This window comes from Leuciscus leuciscus (assembly GCF_965113295.1).
Source record: "Leuciscus leuciscus genome assembly, chromosome: 3".
Lineage (NCBI taxonomy): Eukaryota > Metazoa > Chordata > Actinopteri > Cypriniformes > Leuciscidae > Leuciscus > Leuciscus leuciscus.
Window position 1 is genome coordinate 12,367,949 of NC_138727.1, and position 22,974 is coordinate 12,390,922.

General features: G+C 36.6%; 1 long non-coding RNA gene across 4 annotated transcripts in view; it reads right to left on the minus strand.

Moving 5' to 3' along the window:
* The window catches only part of LOC309495917, a 119,706-nt gene that overhangs the window by 23,131 nt on the left and 73,601 nt on the right, over positions 1-22,974 (minus strand). For 3 of the 4 annotated variants that reach the window (XR_014204875.1, XR_014204876.1, XR_014204877.1), the window contains exon 3: positions 17,786-17,956. The exons of the other annotated variant lie outside the window; for it this stretch is intronic. This is a non-coding gene — a long non-coding RNA (uncharacterized lncRNA). The remainder of the gene's footprint in view (positions 1-17,785; positions 17,957-22,974) is intronic. 4 annotated transcript variants of the gene reach the window in all.

Consider the following 22,974-nt stretch of genomic DNA (forward strand, 5'->3'; position numbering starts at 1 on the left):
TCTGATAAATGGTTTTAACCTCTTAAAGAGGATACTGCACATCTACAGGAGAGGAGACGAGAGCCTGGATGTCGATTTCACATTCAGGGAGCATCGTGGCCATTGAGGTAAGACGCAGGAAGAGAGTTGATCATATGGGAACAGACTGGCTTGATTTGATGTGTGATTGAGCTCTGTTTGAAGATGTAATCCATTTCAATTGTGACGAGCAGGAAGGAGAAACACAGACGGGGACGACAAGAGACATACATTAAAAAGGGTGCGAAACAAGAGGGATTGCCCACGAGTGGAAGTCCTGCTCTCTTTTCAAAGTTCTGAAGCTATTCAACCTTAGCAGATAAGAGGAAGGGAGGGAGGAAAGTTAAAAGAGTGCTAAAAAAGAAAGACCATAATGAGGGCCAAGGTGCAGAAAGACTTTTGAATGTTCAGGGGTGGAATATGCACCTCCTGTCAAAGAGGGGGAGAATTCTCTAGGGGGCTTGTGTCTTGACACTCTCCCATCGTCAAAGATACTTTGGGTGGATTTAATTAATATAAGAACAAAGTCAAATGATTCCACCTCCTCTCTCTCTCTCCTTCACATTCACATTTATTTTTCTCTTCTTACTTCCTGTAGCTCCTAAGACAGTGGGCTTCTATGTGATAGCTTCACTCTCCTCATTCTCGCTCGCCCAGTTAGGTCAGAGTAGCACAATGTTTCTGTCGAGTTGTGATTTTTTTTTTTTTTTTTTTTTTACTTTTCAGTTTTCTCTGCGCTGACCTGAAGTCAGATATAAGATGTCTTATGTTGGCCTATCAAACATAATAACCATTATCAAATGAATTTGACCAAAACAAACTATAATCAAGTTTATTTTTATATAAGGGAAATATTAAGCGCTATCTTACGACCAATTCTTATGTATTTTACGAGTGAATCCCCAGTGACGGGTAGGTTTAGGGGCGGGGTTAGGGGTTCAAATTCATATTCAATACAAATTCATATGAATTAGGCAAATTGGAATTAGGTAAAAAATGTATGATTTAGCAACATTTTTACAAATTCATAGTGACAGTGAGGTCAGAGTGAGGTCGTATGAATTTGTACGAATTAGTCACCTCGTAAAATACATACGAATTTGGGTTGGAATATCACAAAACTTGAAGAACACATATGGATCACCATCAAATAACTAGAAATAAATAACAGATTATGCATTAAAACACATGACAAACATCCAATTTCAGATGTAACAATAATCTGCAAATTTATACTGGATTTTAACTTTGGTTATAATTATTTATGAAAAGATATAATGCATTATAACATGCATTATGAATACCTTTATAATGCATTATACATAAAGGCTTTAAGTAAAGTTTTAAGACAAATTCAACCAATAAAAAGGACTTGAGGAAAATGTGCTTAATTGTTGTGAGTGAGTGAGTGAGTGAGTGAGTGAGTGAGTGAGTGAGTGAGTGAGTGAGTGAGTGAATGAATGAATGAATGAATGAATGAATGAATGAATGAATGAATGAATGAATGAATGAATGAATGAATGAATGAATGAATGAATGAATGAAGCATTTATGCATAACATACATACATACATACATATTTGTATAATATTGGGGTGACCTGGATGTTTTCATTATACTGAACCATATCCAACTTTTACGGTCTGGAGCAGGGCACTGACATTTTGTTTTATAGAGTATTTGCAGTCAGGCTAGTACGTTTGTCATTTTGAGTTAGTGTTGAGAGCTTGCTGGAGTTGGTTTCGTGCCACAGGAAATGCACCTTAAAAATCTAAATATAATTTAGCAGGCTTTTAATTGATGATGTATCACATTTGTTATGACCCACAAGGTCAGACTGAGCACTGACCGGACTCATAAAACGAATTTGTTATATCAATCGCAGAAGGATTTGTGAGCTTCCATTGAAACAGCGCCACAACACAGCCTGAGTGTGTGTATGTGTGTGGTATAATCACTGGAGCTCGGAGCACTTCTGGTTAGTAGATTAGTTTGTGTCACCAGGGGTCCCCGCTTTCCTGAGGTGCCTCTGTTATTTCTGTCTCCTTTGTTTAGTTGTGCATTTGTTTCCTTGTTTATTATGGATCCTCCATATTGTAAAATTGTTTTGAATATAAATGCCAAACAGACTCTTCAATATTCACCTCAGGTGAGGGGCGATAAAATTCGTTTCATTCGGCAGAATCTCTGAGACGCTGATTCTTAATCACCTAATATCATGCCACAATGAACAGATCGCAGAGTTGCAAGTCAATACCACCCAAGATGAAAAAGAGAGAAAGCAAAAAGTGTTGCTAATTTATAGCTAAATATGATGGAAGTAATTGGGAAGGACTTCAGCGAGACAGGGAGAGCAAACATTGGATGCTTCTCAGATGGAGTGTGATCGAACTTTTGTTCTGCCATAAGAATTCCAATATGCTCCCTCATTTCTGAGTTATGCCAGCTATATGCCTGCTATTGTCTCTCTCTCATGGGACGCAATGTTGAAAAAGCAAATTTTAAAGCCCCCTGCATTAGCTTAACATGCCCAAACAAACTCCTACACTAAAACATTGGCACAAATGAACTAGTTGAAAGAGAAAAGAAGGTTATAAATCGCCCCCATGCACACTAAGGTTCAGCAATTCAACAATTGGACCTTGAGCGCGCTATAGCAAATATTGGTGTAGGATGATTTTAAGGGCTTACAGCACACTCAGTTGTATAAAAACATGTTTCTGTTCTACGTAGGAACAGTCAGCCAGAGTTGAGAAGCTAAAACCAGTCAGGACAGAGTGGGAGAGAAATCGGTGGCATTAGCTGGCACTGCAGGCTTTAACTGGTATTTTCATGCAAATTCAGTTGGCACATAATGTAAAAATGTCTACAAATGAGCTTTGAAAGAGACAGAGAGACTTTGAATGTTTTCTGTTGCAATTCGATAAAGACAGCGACATACTTCTCCATGCACAAAACAACCTTCAATATCCAGCCATTCAAAGATTACAGTGAACACAAAAGGAACAAAACAGAGTGTTGTATATTAACCTGTAAACAAGAAAACCCTTTTGGACTATTGACCACCGCATGAATGGGGCATAATCCCCAGAGCCAGAGTGTTTCTGTCAATAAAGCGTTGAGACATTCTCTTGATAGATTTTAAACTGAGGGGAACAAGGAAGGCAAGGGGAACAAATCCACAAGCATCATCATTTTGCAAAGAATTTATAGAAGACATTTCCTTGAAACTTCACAAAGACGCTCATTCATCCTATGAACGCTGCCAGGTCCCCGAAGCACAATCCATCTACAGCTGCAGAAGTAAAGCCTCAAAAACATAACTGTGTCAGCTGACCCCCTCTGTATAACTTTGCCTCTCTTTTTTTTTTTTGACAAACAAACAGCCGTTTTGACTCAAACAGAATGTTGAAGAACAGTACACGATCCTTACGTGTACAATCGATACAAAGCACCGGAGGGAAGATTCTCACACATCCTTTTATTGTGGAAGGCAGACAGACACATGCGGTAGCAGTTCAACAGAGTTGCCAGGTCTTATGAAAGAATTGACCCTGGATCTAATCAGAAATAGCCTGAAACCAGGCCACAGTCAGAAACAATATGCAAAAAATGTCTAAATCTCTATTTCAGGCATTTTTAAACAGAAATGCATGTATAGCTAATCTAAATTCCACCTTGGACTATATAAGGGCTTGATTTCATCCATCAGGAATTAATTGGAATGTGAAAGCCACACACTAACAATTATGAAGGCGGATAAAAAAAAAAAATTATATGTTTACATTTTGAATAACATGCACTGATGAATAGAGTACAATAAGAGCAGGAATGTGTATTAAGTAGAGAAGCATAATAATCAAATTCTTGCCAAAAGCCAATAATTATTTTTATGATGTGACAGATAATCAATAAATGGTCATTGTCTTGTTCTGTTCTGCTTAGTTTTGTTTCAAGTCATCATTTTCATTGTCACCATTTACCTGAGGTCATAGCCTTCACAGTACAAAACTCATCCTTGATTCCCAAGCTTTTTTGTTTTGATTGTCACCGTTGTTGTGATTCATATCCAAAATCTTGATGTCTGTGTGTGACTAAATGATACATTTGCTCAAAACATCGTGGCCACATCCTTTTTATCCACCTCTAAATAAGTGATAATTTAAATGCTATTGATACCAATATTGCAGTTCCACAAGGTTGGCGGTTATAAATGCCAAATATAAATACAAAACTTTAAACACATCATCAGATGCTCGTTTTGTGATAATTATGTCATCATCAACAAGGAGCTGATAACACCTGATCTTACTTTTTCTTGGCTTTTTCTGCCATAACAATTGTGATTTACAAACAAAGTTACAGAAGCCAAAGAAAAGCTAACGCAAGAAGAACGGGGACCAAGAGCCCAACTAAAGCAAACACTGATCACCACAATGGTGACACTTCAAATGAAACAAATATCAACATCTAAACCTCTGTTAATTCTCACTAAGATCTTCTATAGATGTCTGACAGAAATAGTCAAAGTATCTGTATTTTATGTCTGTGATTAAGGGCAGCACAAGTGTCTGAGCCAGAAAGTCTTTCCTTCAGATCTGGTTTCTCTCATGATCCAAAGATGTGTGATTTACAGATGTTTCCTTTATGTTTATGATTTTTGGGCAAACACAAGCTGTCTGAGAGTTGCTTTGCAATTACAAAAGGAAATTACATTGAAATAAACATGAGTTTTAATTTAATGCATCCTGAGAGTGTTTATTTGGTCCAGAAACAGTATAAATGATATCTAAATGAGACCTTAAATGATGTTGAAAATATGTCCACAATGGCCACATTTGAACTAGTTTTTAACCTTGTACGGAGGTTCCATGAACGTCTATATCAGACGTGCAGAACATGTCAAAAAAAGACGTCATAAAAACTTTCATTCTGGCTCCTCAGTGGACGTCTTTTCAACGTATGACTTTTCTGACAAAGATGTTGAAAAGACGTCTTTTGGACATCATTGTGCTTAGTGGGTAGTTTCTAATTAGTTCTCTAAAAAAAGATAAGATGAAAGAATCTATAAATGTAAAAATAGTGAAATAAGTATTTATTAAATATTCAGCATCTTCTGATAATAATTATTTAAAAAACTGGCCAATAACCATCAGTGCAAAAGTAAATAGGGTCATATGGTCAGTTTTGATTTCATGTTGATTGAAAAAGCCACCGGTTAAGTTAGAGATATGGCAATTATTCATAAAGAGAAATGTTTATTATTTAGAAATAGTAAAACTTGAACATTTGCTAGATATTGCAACAAAAATATGGTGGATAACAATGACGCCAAAGAGAATATATAACATTAGTTATTTCAAAGAACATGGAGAGGATCAGCGGTGCCCTTCAAAACTGCATTTCATGTGTTTACTTACCTTTTTTCTTCCCTTTACAACCTCTTTTGGTAATCACTATTATGTCCCTTTCAGAGTGCTTCTGTTGGCGTAACTCTTTATTATCAGACAAAGAGAAGCCGTATAAATGGACAGATACTGGAGCCAGGCAGAAGCACTCATTGCCAGGTCAAGACAATGAGGAGTGGAGATGTGCATCCATTTGGCCACAGCACACAGAACTAACACACAAAAACAGGGAAAAAGAGGGAGAGGACTGGATTGATGAAAAGGATACATGAATAGGAAGATAATATATTTAGGGCATATAAATGGATGAAAACGGAACAGTTGGATAAAAAAAAGAAGGAAGAAATGAACCAAAATCTAGTCAAATAATACACTCAGGCAACATTTTCAAAGTTAGGAAGCTGAATATGACATTTACTTGTCATATTCTTACAAACACATGGAAAAGAAATAATGTATTACCGCAGATCTCAATCTTTTTTTACTTCAAAGCCCCCCATTGCCCACAACAATATTCGAAGGCCACCTGATTTTTCCAGTTGTTCATGATTTTCTGGATGAGGATTAAGGATTAGGATAATTAAAAAACATTAATTATAAAAATGCCTATGGAGTTTGTTTTGTCATCTTGTGGCCCCCTTGAAAGTTTGTTGAAGCCCACTAGTGGTCCCCTTCCCCCTGGTTGAGAACCACTGATTTATGAATAGATGGCAGCTCAGAGAATATCTTTATCATGCTATATAAAACCATGACCTTCATTCAACTAGAAGATAACAGAGCACCGATGTTGGCCAATTATAGCTAGCCCACCATTTTGAGCTCCAATTCATCCAACAGTTAGTAGTTGATTGGGTTGAGGTCATGACTCCCATCAGGCCAGTCAAGCTTTCCCTTGCTAATATAAACTATCCATGTTCTGTAAAAACCTGTGAACTTGATCATTACCATGCTGAAACAAGAAAGAATCATAAAAAAAAAAAGCTTCCACCACTGGAAACTTAAAACGAAGCGAAGACCTCCCCGACAATGCAGAAAAAAAGTCCATTATTCATCATCAGCAAAGTTTGACAGTTGGCACACCACATTTGGGCGATGAGCATCTCCTGAAAATTGCCAAACCATCATTTGTGAGCCAGAAAACCATACTTAAGAGAATGGCGGTGCAGTTTTACAGAACACTCCAGCCAAAATATTCAATGGTTCAGGGTGATATTCCACTGAAATCCCATTTCCAGAGCCCGAGCCGTGATTTGTCCGTTCTGTAAGCTAATGCGGCCTAATACTTCACAGCTGTTGCTGCTTGTAGATGTGTCCAATTCTCAATAACAGCACTTGCGGTTGACCCTGGCAGCTCTGGCAAGGCAGAAATTTACAAATTTACTAGTTGGAAAAGTGGCATACTATGGCGGTGCCATGCTGAAAGTCATTTAGCTCTTCTGTATGGGTTATTGTCTTGGCAGCGGGGTAGCCGACATTGCTAATTAGAAAGAGTGTCCATTTGGCATTAGCATCAAGAAACAGACAGATGAATAATATCCAATGGCATCCCAAATACTTGGCACGTGGACATGTCTATCCCTGGATTTCAAACTACTATTCCAAATCAGAATTTTAAATAACTGAAAATGAGAGCAGGAGTTTCACACCTGCTTTAATGTTGCATGCGATTCGCTAACAGATATTTAAAGATGGCATGTCTCGCATAACTTCCGAGTCTTCACTTAGAAGTGTTAATCAGTCCTGTGCCAGTGACATATGTTTTGTCTCCACAGATGGGAGTTAAAATTACCCTTGCAACTTTCTTTTACATTTTCTAAGGTGTACACGTCCTATAGAGTGAGAGAGCGAACAGGCTACTGGGATTTCAGTGAAAGAGGTGATACACTTGATGGCCCGAGCTGCCTTAAGAGACACGGAGAGAGAAAACTATAGAAATCCATTCTTGTCTAGATTTAGTGTTTCAATTTGCAATAGAAGAGTTCTGTGTGTTTGAGCCGGGAGGACGGGTGTGCGCACCGGAGGGCATTGACTATACTGTACCTGTTACAGATCTCACCTGCAGTGTGACTGTTGTGCTGCACTCAATCACACCTCACTGTGAGATCAAGACAGTCTCAGACACCAGGGCTTTAAGAAGCCAAGGCTGTTTGTTGTTGTTTTATTTTACTTTATTTTGCCTTGCTTGTTTTTATTTGTAGTTTTACTAACACATAAGTCCTTATATTTGGTTTACATCATAAACTAAAATGAATTTATGTGACCCAAGTGGTTTAACCTCAATTTTATGAATTTTATGAGCACTTGCGTCGCTTCATTAAATTGAGGTTAAACCACTGAAGTCACATGGATTTTAATAATGTCGCCTATAAGTGGTAGTTGCGTAGACTGACAATGGAGGAATAAAAAGCTCCAAGATTTCATTAAAAAAAAAATCTTCATTTGTGCTCCAAAGATGAACAAATGTCTAGTGGTTTTGGACAACATGAGGGTAAGTAATTGATGACAGAATTTTCATTTTTGGATGACCTAACAATTTACACTACAGACAAAAAAAATTTTTTCATGATCTGGTCAATTTTAAAATTTTGGTAAATTTGACTTATTATATTATTATATTATATTGGCTTACATAATATTTGACATTATGTTTCAGACTTGTATGAAGAAAGCATCTAAAATACTTATTACACTTATATTTAATATAACACAAATATTTATTGCACTTTATCCATTTGTATCTGTAGATTCCAATTACAATACTTTAATTACAATAACACAATCTTTAAAGGCTTTTTAAAGAATTTTCTCCAGAAATCTCAACTTCAGTAGCACTTAAAGTTTTTCTAAAGGGTTTGTTTATATATCATGCATCTGCTTTTCTTGGCAGTTGATAGTATTTTCTGATTTATGGGGTGATATTTATGGAGATATTTCCAAAATCCACTCTGTAAAAATATTAAACTCCACTATTTCAACTAAATGAAAAATTGGAGCCTGGCTTTACCCAATGTTCAGATTTCTGTTCTAGAAATGTATGCAAATTAGTGCATATACAATTAGATAATGGCTCACTTTAATTTCAGAAAACTTGTAAAACTAAAATTGTTTGTGATTCGTGATTCTGAATATAATAAATCAACTGAGGAGGTATGGTGATATAATATCTAGTTAACTCTATTCACCTAGGGTGTCATGCTATAAAATAAATAATAATTGATATTTAAATTGCTATATATGGAAGCTCTCAAAAACCATGCAGTATTATTTTCGTTCCGTTGTGTTTCCACGTTAACTTTCTTGTGATCTTGACATAACCTTATTTTCTCACAAGAAATGTGTAACTGCACTACACATACATTTTGTCATGCTGCGATCACAAGAAGGTTAAGCTGCGATCATGACAATTAAAAAAAGAAAAAAAAGGCCTCTGTAGCTGACAGATCATCACAAATTAAAATATAGCTGCGAGCAGCGATTGCGGGCCCAAGCCGGTGGCACCGCCACCCTGGTGCCCGCCACCCTGGTGCCTTTAGTTACACTAAAGGCACCGGGGTGGCGGTATCACCGGCTTGGGCCCTCCATCGCTGCTCACAGATATATATATATATATATAGATATATATATAGATATATAGTGAAAAAGTGAAAGTGAAAGTGACACGTGACGGATATATAGATATATATATATATATAGATGTAATGAAGATGAAGTTCCAATTCTGTTCTGAAATATGTTCACAATTCCCTATGATATCTTCATGTCCTATGTATGTATTCTGAGTGGCAGTTTCTAGATGATGAGGTTATGATCCGTGATAGCATTGGAAATAATTAGCCAAAATGTAGGCCTACAGTATGAGCCCTTTACCGTGTTAAATTGATATAAAGCCATAGGATAGCTTTAATATTTTTCTGTGACTGGGTATGTTTAGGCATAAAATAATAGTTCATTCCTACTCCCATAGGAATTAATTGAAAACGCTCGCTCTGCTTCACTTGGCTCTGCTTTTCTTTACAGTAAAACACTGTTCTCAAGGATTCATCCAACCCTGTTTAAAAATAATCCAATACTGCCCTCTTTTGGAAATACTATATATTCAATCGGTAGTATTATTTTATACAGAAATAAATTATTTATAATTCAGATGAGAATAAAGTTAGTGTTTATTAAAATTGTAAGGAAAACAAATATATTGATCTGAAATCTACTATCATTTGCTGCAAATAGGTTGACCAATTTATTATTATATTTTATTACGGCTATAATGAACCGGCTGCGATGTCAAGATTGCAATGCTGGAATGCACAGTGTGTGTGTGTGTGTGTGTGTGTGTGTGTGTGTGTGTGTGTGTGTGTGTGTGTGTGTGTGTGTGTGTGTGTGTGTGTGTGTGTGTGTGTGTGTGTGTGTGTGTGTGTGTGTGTGTGTGTGTGTGTGTGTGCACGGGCGTGATCGAACAGTGGAAACATAAAAACATAGGCTACTCCGTCATTTTGTAATAGGCCTACCTGATTTTGAACACAAGAGGGCAGTATAGCCCTATGTTTGACTTTTTTTTTTACTAAATAGCGCATTCTGGCTGTTTTTAACCTTTTTTTTATACATAATTCTTGAATTGAAAAAACTGAATAAACCCAAAACTGTGTTTAGTTCTGATATTTGTATAATTTTATATAGAAATAAATGGTGTATAATTTCATATGAGGCTTTTACTGTTTCCTTTTTTGACATTACTTTTATCCCTCGCCATAGCAAAACCGTTTGAGATATTTATTATCCGTTCACAATTTAGCATCTTTAATGTATTTTCATCATGTTGAAAAAGTCTGGTGGGAATAAAATAAACCACTTAAGAGGAGTGGGTAAAAATGCAGAGGCTGATTTTGCAAATAAATCCACAATCAAACTAAAATATCTGACTTCCTGTTAGTCGGAGCTAATGACTGTAAGCACGAAAGTTGTTCGGCCCGATGAGATCTATATGTGTGCTGAGTTTCATATTAATTCATGCAAGCTAGTTTTCGGACCCCATTCCAGGGGGCGCTGTTGAGTCCCCCTGCCACGCCCGGGTACCAGCTTCAGCCAGGCCCTGATGGCCGCAGGTTCTGACCTGTGTGCAAAGTTTCATGAGTTTTCGAGCACGTTAAGGGCCCCAAAAGCCCCTGAAACCTTGAAAAACAATTATAAAAGTAGTCTCTCCTAACAGACAAATCCCCCACACCCCACAAACACACAGAGACAGAGAAAGAGAGAGAAAATTCTCAAAAAAAAACAACTTCAAACCAAAATATCTGACTTCCTAATAACTGTAAATTAGAAAATTGTCCGACTCGATGAGACCAATATGCATACTGATTTGTGTGACTGTACATAAAATTAACCCCCCCCCCACTTTTGTCAAAAGCATTTAGAAAGTGACAAACTTCCTGCTGCCAGTTGGTGGCGCTATAACTTTGACTCACAATAGTCACATCCATGTGATCGGCCTCTTACAACGAACACACTGCTGAAGTTTCATCAAGATCAGTTAATGTATGCAGAAGTTATAACACACGTCCTGTGTCCCATTATTCGCCATAAATTTGTTTCCTTGCCACGGCCAAACCGTTAGAGATATCAAAAATCCATTTGCAAGAATTCATCCTCAATGTCTTGACTTCATTCACACCGAGTTTGGTGGCGATCGGATGAATTCCCTAGGAGGAGTATTTCACATTCCATTGTATGTGTTTTCCAAACAACATATAATAACCGACTTCCTGTTGGGCTGGTGTAAAACTTAGAGCACGAAAGTTGATGAGATCTATATGTGTACTGAGTTTCATATTATTACATGCAAGCATGTTTGATTTATGGACAAGTGTTCGGATCCCGTTCCAGGGGGCGCTGTCGAGCCCCCCTGCCACGCCCGGGTACCAGCTTCAGTCCGGCCCTGATGGCCGCAGGTTCTGATGTGTGTGCAAAATTTCAAGAGTTTTTGAGCATGTTAAGGGCCCCAAAAGTGGCAAAAAAGGCAGAAAAAAAATTATAATGAAGAAAAAAAATAATCCTTCCGGAAACAATTAGGGCCTTCGCCCTTTCAGGGCTTGGGCCCTAAATAGTATATCTCTGTTGTTTCTCCTAAACTGAATAAAGCAAATCATAACCTTTGCTTCAGTCTCCTGTTACTTTGAGTTTTCTCTTGATTAAAATACCTCAGTTTCTCACACATGCCTTGTTTCAGAAAAAATCTCAACAAATTTCAGTATGTCATAAGTCTTAATATGAACTCATGCATGTCAAAGTGCAAGTCTCATGTGTGTCCATTTACATTTCTTTAAGAGAAACAATTTAGACAAAGTCCAACATTTACAGTATATTAAAGTGGGATCTGGGATATACACCATTACATTCAGTAACAAAATGTGATATTTCAGTGTGAAATATCTCTTCCTTTTAAGGCAGTCTTTAATTAAAACAAGAAACTAACCTTTAATTTAATCTTCGGATTCCCTGCGTTGAGATTTCTGTTTTAATGTCTGCCTTTCAACTTGTCTGACATAAAATTTTACTACATGTCTCCTTATCTTGAGAAAGGGTAGGCAGTTCATTTGATGTATTGGATCGAATCTGTTCGCATGTATATTTACTACGTGTCAAAAGGTGTCAGAATATATTGTCTCAGAATTCACTGGCAGAAGCTCTTTCATTGCACTGATACCTCTTGTGATGAGAAGCACAGTATACCTCTCATAACCCTGAGGGGGGGGGTGGGGGTTTAGAACCAAGTTTAGTAAACTTTTCAGTAGATCAGATTTGGAGACTAATTAAATCATCATAAACCAGTCCAGCAAACCACCATAGCCTGGTTTAAAGTGTTCTTTTCAGCTGGCCTGTTTCCCAACACTTACTGGGTTAATGCTTTTACTGGATAATTATCTGATCATGAAAAGTCAAATTGTAAATGTCCTCCAGAATGAATTCAGGACCTCAGAGGTGGTTTGAAATGCACACAAGATTCATTTCGAGAAAGTATGCATCCGTTTTTGTGAAAAACATTCAAAATGCATCAGTTTTTTGATACATAAACTAATGCCAGCATACACAGGTTTGGAAGCCCCACAGGTGAGTGAGCAATCATGGATGAAACGCATGAATGGAGCAACCATGAAACTGGATCATTAATTGCCGTATGGGGAGAAGACAGCACTCAACAGGCAATTCCATAACTGCCATCAGCTTTATCACGGAAGGGAACTATTCCCCTATACCCGGATCTAAACAAAGAGAACCAAAAATAAACCACTTCAATATTTACTGTGTACAATTATTTATTTCAGTTTTTTTTTTTTTACAATTAGAACTGTCCCACATTTGGGGCGTCATATTCACAACAATGTTGGCAAACAATGTACTTGTTAGCTGGAGACAACAGTGAAAATCATGCTTGAGATAAAGGTATTATCACAGAATATTTTTAGAAAGTGTGTTTTCCAATCAAGCTGTAATTTTGTCTATGCAATACTATGATAATACTATTTAACTGTGTGTATTTAGATTTTTTTAAGAAGTTTCTTATGCTAACCAAGGCTATGCACGTGTATTTGATTTAAAATACAGTAAAAAAAATAATAAAAAAATAAAAAAGGGTCATATTGTGAAATTACATTACAATTTAAAATAACTGTTTTCTATGTTAAAATATTTTAAAATGTCATTTATTCCTGTGATGATTTTCACCAGTCATTATTCCAGTCTTCAGTTTCACATGAGCCTTCAAAAATCATTCTAATATGCTGATTTGGATTTGGCTTAAGAAACATTTCACATTATTATCAATGAGTGTAATAGAGTTAACTGTAGGCGAGTGTAATAAACCCAGAATGAAACAAATGCAAAATACATGAGACTCACCGACAGCAAGTCAAGTCACGTCACATTTTTTACAAATTTAAAAAAGTTATTAATTTAGTTCATTTATATATATATAGCCGCCCTGGAGTAAACCGTGATGACATCGTCCAGCTCGTTGAATATTGTTGAATATTAAATTAAATGTTAAATTTAATGTCCCCAACTTAGACAAAATTATCCTGTGAAATATGTATATACTCCGTATGTTGGACTTTGATAGAGGACAAATTAAATAAACCAGAGCATGCGAAAAGTGTTTTAAAAGATTTCATTTTCCAGAAGTCCTCAGGGGCAAAAGCGCACCATAGTTGAAGAAACGCCTACATAAACAGTCAAAAACAGTAAAGTCAAAAAACAGCACTTGTGATTAAATGCCATCCAAAGAACACACTGTTAAACTATTACTTAAAGCCCAGTCATTCCTCAGACATGATGAATGACACAGGTGGAGAGTCATTTAGCCAAGTCCTACACCAACTGATGTTCAAGTTTTAAACTTCAAAGTGATTTACTTGTCTTGTTAATTATGATAACACACACACATACACAACACAACACAGTGACTCCTGGACAAATTAGAAATGTGTACTAGCTTGTATTACCCCCTGTATAGTTATTTATAAAGATCATTTGTCTGTTCACATATTTTTAAGAGCGTCATCATTAAGCATGTCCAGCTTTTATTTGGGGTCGCATCGAAGTGTATGCACGGTAAAAACGATTAACTAGAAACACTCGATAATTTTACAGTTATTTATGAGTTCATTACAACCTGCTTTCACCTGTTCCCAATAAACTGCTGTGCCTGCTTATAAACATGAAATATCATGTCACAGTAAACGGATCAAGCGAAGATTAATTAATTAGAGCAAACCAAATATAATCAAGTCAAATAATCACAGGAGAAAATGGGGCAATCGAAGGGAGAAAGAGGGAGAGTTCTCCAACCAGTTTCAGGGTAATTATGTGTGTGCTGGACATATGTGTATATTCATTGTACGTTGTACTCTCATATAAATATATATGCTATATGCTATCCATAATATGCCTAATAAATATGTTAATTACGTCTATAATTGTGTTGGTATTATATAGAAGTAATTGCACACAGCTACTGGACAGCCAATCATAATGTGAAGAATACCTCATCTGATTGGTCAGGCTATAGCTAAAGGCCTATATATTATATATTACACCAAAGTTGTATAATGCTTTACAACATAATCGTATACATTACCATTTGCACACTAACATGTATTACATTCTAAATTAGGTGTCATGAATGAATATCTTTTTCACACATGTGCACATATTGGTTAAATTAATATATACACTTTATTTTGATGGTCCACTTTAGACATTCTACTGACTAGTAAATTTGGAACTCCATATCAACTTATTCTACTAACCTGAACCCTAACACCTAACTCTAATGTACCAGTCTACTACAGTCTAAGATAATCAAATATATATATAAAAAAAAATTATGTGTGTGTGCGTGTGTGTGTGCGTGCGTGCGTGCGTGTGTGTGTGTGTGTGTGTGTGTGTATAAAGTATAAGTATAGTTGTGGAATTCACCCTGCATATTACAATCTTGTAATACAATCTCAAAGACTAACACCTATATTTCAACATAACACCTTTCTCAAAAAGTGATGAAAAAAGGCGATGCTGTTAAGATGGTCCTACAGATCATGCTTTAAAATCATGGGGTGAGAGTGTTTTATTTTTTTATTTTTTTATTTTTTTATGAGATGTTCAAAGTCTGTTATACTTTCAAATCTGACATCTTGGCTTTACCCATCACTTCTCAACTCAGCATCCAGAGATGCAAAGAAGATAGAGAAAGAAAGAGAGACAGAGAGTCTAAATCAAAGTCAGAAATCTCCTCCCACCTGTTATCACCCGTGTGGGTGGAGTACACGCGCACACACACACACACACACACACACACACACACACACACACACACACACACACACACACGCACACACACACACACACTCACATGTGCTGAAGCTCACAGTCTCCAGGGTGGGAGCTTGTAATTCTGTTTAATCAAATGCCAAAAAACTCTGACTCAGAGAGAATGAGGAGGAGAGAGAGTGACTAGCAAGGGAAATAGAGGGAGAGACAGACGGTTAATATTCGTGTGCATGCCCATAAGGCAGTAAACTGCGTGTTCTGAGGTCAATGCACTGAACAGCGGGTAAATTTATAGTATATTTCCACTATAAACTACTTTTTTTTATATACATTAACACTGGCATAATATGTTATTTATCTGCAGTGTTAAGATTTTGCAATCACAAAGACTGTTTTTAAGACTGTCAATTTAACATGCTATTCTAGGTAAATTACATTTAAAAAAAAAAATTATTAAAAAGAAAAACATTTAAACTAACCCCTGACCTTGTGATTATTTGCATTTAATTTTTATAACTAGTAATTATGTACTATTTATCATAGTGCGGTTAACTCATCAACAAACATGTAATTTATTTGATTAATTAACAATTTCAATCAATTATACACACACATTTCTGAAACAACCGTTATTTTTGAATGAATTGGGTGACTACATGATTCAATGACTTACTCAGACATATAGTCACTTGTCCCACCTAATGGTGTATCAATGCAACCTGCAGAAAAAGTAAATTAGTAGCTAAATGATTATGTTGTTCACAAGCAAACATTTGATACTGAACAAAATAGCCACCGAACCATCGCAACCAATAAAAACCAGCCTGGAATTTCATGATAGTCTAAGCATGCCATTTAGTTTGGATGGATGGATGGATGGATTGATGGATGGATTGATGGATGGATTGATTGATGGACTGACGGATGGATTGATGGATGTCCCAAAATGTCTGCATGTATACATATACATATACATATACATATACATACACATACATGTATATATATGTATACTGCAACATATACTTTTCAGCCAAAACATTACTTTTCAGCCAATTTAAAAATTGTTAAAGACAGTAAGATAATGGAATGTTATATCTACTAAAATTCTGCTACATCACAGTTGTTTCTATGAGCGAAGCAGAGGAATTGCCCTTTAACTGCCCCACCGCAACTCACTTTGGATAACAGTGTGTGCTAAATGACTAAATCCACAATGCACTCACTTATCAGCACAAACGGTATGGCTTCTTTTAGACAAGTGGCCTGACAGTGATCTCTATAGCCCCCAGGCAGTGGCACTAGAGCTGAGAGGTGCTTTCAGCTATCATTAAAAAAGCTATATCATGAATATGTCAATTCTATTCTTGTTAAGAAGTTTAAGGAGAACTGAGACATTAAAAAGAATCCATCTTCTTCATGAGCTTTTTGTTGCAAGTTCTCCCTCCAAAAGGGCATCTCAAGGTTCAGAATACATTATGCAGGATGATTAATGGTGCTTGCTTATATGAACATTGCTATTATAACTGTTTATACTTAGGATTGGGTTTGAACACATATTACAATTTGTTGCGTATCTCAAATGGAGGGACCAAGCCTTCAAGATCAGAATATCATTGGTAATTTGATGGTATCCAACGAAGAACATCCTAGCTCACATTTGATGAATATTCAAATGCTACCAATCCCGTTATGAATTCTAACTTGCGATGCAGCTTGAATTATAATGACACCGTGTTCGTTTATTGGCCAGAGGAGAACTGGCCCCTCCGAATGAGCCTGGTTTCTCCCAAGGTTTTTTTCTCCATTCTGTCACCCGAAGGAGTTTGGGTTCCTTGCCACTGTCGCCTCTGGCTTGCTTAGTAGGGGACACTTAATATTCAACGATAATATTAATTATACTGCACTGACGCTGTTGAATGAGAACTGAACTGAGCTGGACGATGACATACTTATTTGCAGAACTGCTTTATAGATGAAATAAACTAATTTAATAATTGATGATATTTGCAAAGGAACTGAATCAACACTGAACTGACTTCATCTGAACAACAGCCGAAATGCATAATTTTCCTGTTATCAGTGCAAAGCTGCTTTGAAACAATCTGTATTGTATAAAGTGTTATAAAGGTGACTTGACATTTTCTTCACAAAATGTAAAAACGTAAACTTGTCTTACCTTTCGAGACTCAAGTAGATGCCCCATACTACACGCTTTGTGATTTTTCCAACATTGCCCTCAATTTGGAGTTTTAGTTTACCGAAACTTTGTGTTTGGCTGTAGTTATACCCTGACGCAGCAGTAATATTTCATTCGCAAACTGTTTATGACTTTGGCTGAGGTGAAGTTGAAATTTTCATTTGTGCCAAGTGATGGATGATATGTCAGAAAACATGAGAATTGATAGAAAACTCTTTTGTAATGTAAATATAGAAATCTTCAGCTGCGGGAATTAATGTATTCATTTTATTAATCTCTATTTTTACTGATTTTTCTCAGATACCGCCCCCCCTGCCCCCTCCCTGCTAAAAGCTTTGCAAACCTGCATTCCAGATTCTTTCATCTCGTCTTCCCATTATATGTTCGCTTCTCATCTCATCTCCTCTCCTCTGGTTTTGGCTGCTGTTTGAAAAACCTCTGATTCATTCTGCAAGCTCTCCGTCGGCCCCCAAACACCTGCAGAACAGCCTTTCCACAGCAAAAGTGTGTGCATCTGAGAGACAGTAAGAGGCAAAGAAAAAAAGAGCACAGATACAAATACCACTTAACATAATTACCACTGTCCATGGGAATTCAAAATCCGTGGCCAGAGCCAAATTCCGCGTATCTAAAAGAGGTTTCGCATTCGAAGAGAATACATTCAGTGTGTCCAAACTACCGTTTCCCTCAGGGCTCCTAGAGGAACAGAGTGAGACACATCTAAACACAAAATAAGATGTTTCAAATGAGTTTCACTCCCCTTTGTGGCATCTAGTGTTTTGTTGGCCAGCACCAGAGTAGCCCTTGAGAGCGCATAAACGTAGCCAGTCTGTTTCTGTGGTGGTCTGAGACCACGGATGCATGTTTGGCAGTTGAGCGCTCTAATTTTGAGCCTAAAAGCAGCAGTGCTTTCAGACAGCAGAAGAGCATATTATCCAGTATCTGAGAGCACTCCTCTACCTCTACACACACACACACACACAGCGCGAAGCGGACAGTGTGGCTAACTGATGATAGACTTCAGCTCCGCAGCCTCAAATCCATATGTAGGGCCACAGCCGGTCAGCCAAGGCTGAAATTGCAATTAAACAGTAAATTACAACTAGAATTGCTGCGGTTTGTGAGAGGTTTTAACTTTACTGTAACTTTGAACGGAAACTTTGCAATAACCTTCAAAAGCGACCTGTGGGACAATCTGGGGTGAACTTTAGTCCGCAATTTCTGTGTTAATGCAAAGGGTACACACACTCAAGATATACCATTTATCAATGAACAAGAAAGCACAAAGCCTATTTGGAAAAGGAAACAGGAAAAAAGGAAACCTTCAGCAAGAAATAATCTTTCACCTTGAGAAATACTGTGGCTGAATTATTCAAAGGGTTGAAGCAGTCACGAGAGTGTCAATGATAATAAAAGCATTGCACGAAATGTATTTTAACTACTATTATACAGTACACGCAGACTGTACAGAAAGACAAGAAGTACAAGAATGTTTGTAAGAGTGTTACTGTAAATCTATCTCAGGTGGCGTGTGAGGAAGATTTGTATTGATCACATTAATTGCCAGGCCGGTGCAAAAATAATGAGAACATAAATAATAATAATAAATTCAATTTACATTTGGTCTTGACCTTAAATCATAATTATTTTAGTCCAATGATTGCAATAGTATTTATTTATTTTTTCAGGTTTACACATTTAACAATACTCTCATTGGTCGTTAGAAAAAGATTTTAATTTAAATATTTAATATTTAATTTAATTTAATTTAAGTATGTTTATACTTACTACTACTACTACTATTTAATTGTATAAATTAAATATATAATTGATTTATTTTATTTATTTATTTGTCATACTTTTTATTTAAATTATTTTATTCAATTTAAATATTTAATAAGTAAATATTTTCCAGATATAATTTTACAAATATTTATAATTCTTCATTCCTGCACTATATAAATGGGTTGTTATACTGTACATGAAAATATATAGCAAGTTTTGTATTTTAAGAAGGATGTCTCTTGCAAGGGGATCATCATGTTCGCGGGTCCATGGCATTGAAGAATTTCATTGTCAACAGTCAGTTAGATTTTCAAATTCGATTTAAGCATTGAAACATCTTGTGCGACTCTAATGACATCAATTCCAATTCGAAAAATATTATGAAAGAAGCCAGAAATAATAATATACATTGTTTAACACTGTAGCCTCGGGCAACCCATAATACGTTTCCGGTCATTTCTCCCATATGAGATGCTATTTTGTTCATTATTCAAAGGGTAGTAAAAGCTCTCGCTGTTAAGCTTCTTTACTGGGGACGCAAAAAAGAACATCACATGTCTGTATGGGTGAAAATGCAAAAACAAACTGATTGTTAATTAAGACTTATTCACACCCAATGTCGCTGACAGTGAAAAGACAGCTTAAATACACAATCTCCTTCCTGTTTGAAGAAGCATGAATGATAAATAAAGTTTGCAGTTAGTAATAGAGTGTAGTTGCTATCTGCATGAAAATTAAGACATTATAATAATCCCATAATCATGAGACTGTTTGCATTAGAGGTTTCCTCAAGAGACATGATACTAATGCATGATGACTCTGCCCACATGACTATAACCCACAACTATGGATCAAATAAGCAAACTGTCACCATATTGGTCAGTGTCTGGCGTGACTCACTAAGATATGCACACAGATGCACGTCCACGCATAGTCGCAGACACATGCATATTAAGATATCAAGTCCATATTTCATGAGGAACATGCTGTATTTGTCCTTCCTGTGCTCGATAAATGTTACATGAGATCTCAGTGCTCCCTAATCAGAGTCTGGGCTCCATACATATTCATACCGGGAGAGAAATTTACATGCCCTGGAATCACATGCAGAAAAACGTTATTGTGTTTACACACAAGCTCTCTGTTGTAAACAATTCCCTCACTGTGGTTCTACAGAATCGCAGATAAGATCCAAACGCATACTTTGGCAGTTAAAGCACTCTTGATGCTGTTGGGGGGATAATCTGATGCCGGAGACGAGGCTGATGAGAGGATCCATTAATCTGCAGCGTTAGTTGTGAGATGCTGGAGGCACTTATCCCTCTATCAGGTTTTCTGCATTTAAGACACAACCGTGTGACAGAAGTCTATTATTACTCTTCCAGAAGACTTTACAGAACTCAGTAGCTGCTCAATGCGAAATCAAACAATGGACAATTAGGAAACACTGAAAGTGCACTGTATTCCATGCTAAGATATATTTTGCTACACGCTAAGCTACACTCTACTATATTTCATATACAATAACATACTATTCTAAGCTACATTGTACTATTTTAGTATAATATTAGTTACAATATACACAATACTATATTACATTCTGCTTGGCTACACTATACTGTACAATACTAAGCCACACTATATTATTATATACAATATTATAATGTTTCGCTACATTATGCTATTGGCTACATTAAGCTACATTATGATATTTTATGCTAAGCTATTATACTACATTACATACAATATACTATGTTAAGATAGATTATGCTATACTAGGTCAGAGTTGCCAACACTGGAGCCCTGTTCAAACTTCAAACTTTTTTTCTCCGAATAGCGAGTTTATATCTTGCAAGTCAGACTTTATAACTTGCAATTGCAAGTTTATATCTCACAATTCTAAGGAAAAAAGTTTGCGACAATTGCGAGAAAAAAGTCAGCATGAGATTTGTATCAACAAATTGAGTTAACCGAGAAATGAGTCCAATAATTTAGATGCATCATAAATGCACATTTTGCCTCTGACCTATTAACACGGTGATTGTGCAACTGTTTTTCCTTATTATCTATAATAAAAGAGCTTATATTGTAAACTCCACTTTTTGTATACTTTAATATGTATATAGCCTACTCTACACATTTTCGCCACAATGTATAGCATACAAAATTAAATGTTATTTTGTTTATAGTTAATTAGTCAGTAAGATATCTGACTTACCAGTTCACCATATGGTACAGGTAAAGTTAATAAGGACAGTTTCAAAAAATTGCATCTAGGACAAAGTATTTGGTAAATGGCACGATTAAGATGACATAATTATTGGATCCTTAAAACCTAAAATAGGGGACCAAAATTGGCAACCCTGCACTATATTCAACTATTCTATAGTATAAGTTATACCAGCCCGATCTCATCCCAAGTCGTCATATACTGACGCTTTTGACATTTCGTCTACATCGAACGCACATGGCACCCTTTAGCGTCAATATGAGACGCAGGTAGATATGGGCCAGAAGGCGCCTCCTAGCGGTCTAACCCTAACCCTACCCCAGACCTAAACCTACCCATAACCGAACAAAGCTCTGTGCATCTCATATTGACGCTAAAGGGTGCCATGTGCTAGCCTGACTACGTCAGACTTCCTACTTCCGCTAATTTCATTTCGCTCCTGTAGTCAGTCTGAGATAGCAGCCTATCTTTCAGTTTTCCACCGGCCTGAAAACAGCCGGCCAATCAACGAACAGAGGGCGGGCTGAGAGCCGTGACGTAGACGCTGATTGTACCGTGGATGCGTAGATTTACTTCACATAATCTCCAAAAGTCATTCACAGCCATGTTCACACCGGTATTTCACTCGATGGTTTAGTTTTTGCATCATACATGCGTTTACAGTGGAAGTTAGATGCGGCTGAGCATGCGCATAACACACGCCATAACCAAACGTTATGTGATTGGCTTACGGGTAACCAATGATTTTAAACTTCAGACAAGCGCCCCCCCGCGAGAGAGAAAACACTTCTCTATTATGCTATTCCAGACTCTGTATACGAAGCAAAGTGAAGTAGCAGAGTCTGGTATTACCAGGCTAGCCATGTGCGTTCGATGTAGACGAAATGTCAAAAGCGTCAGTATATGACGCCCTAGGATGAGAATGCGTTGGTTATACTAAGTTGCATTGTGCTATACTATGCTAAGCTACACTAAGCTTTACTGTACTATACTTTAAAAACATTATTTTGTATTATATATGTTTTGTAAAATACTTTACAAATTGTGTTTATTTATGTTTGGGCATGCACGTTTATAAATGCATGGTCAGTAACACTTGACATTCCAACACATGATCCAAAATTCTGAATAATACAGGAATATTGCAGCTTTTTTTATTTATTGTTATTAATTAACCTTTATTTAACAAGGCAAGTCACATAAGAACAATTTCTTATTTTCAACAACAGCCTGGTAGTTGTTGCAAAGTTATTGTTATTATTTTTTTAGATAAAAAAAAAAAAGTGGCTGATCTGGTTTGCACAATGCCTACATAATTGGAATATAACCCAATTCTGATTACTAAATCGAATATTCTCCTATACTCCTTTTCTATGTTAAACTACATATAACTATGCTAAGTTATAGTGTTCTGTTTAACTATACTTTGCTAAGTTACATTATGCTATACTGTGCTAAGCTACACTATACTATAATATATCCAATACTTTACAACATGCTTTACTATATTATGCTAT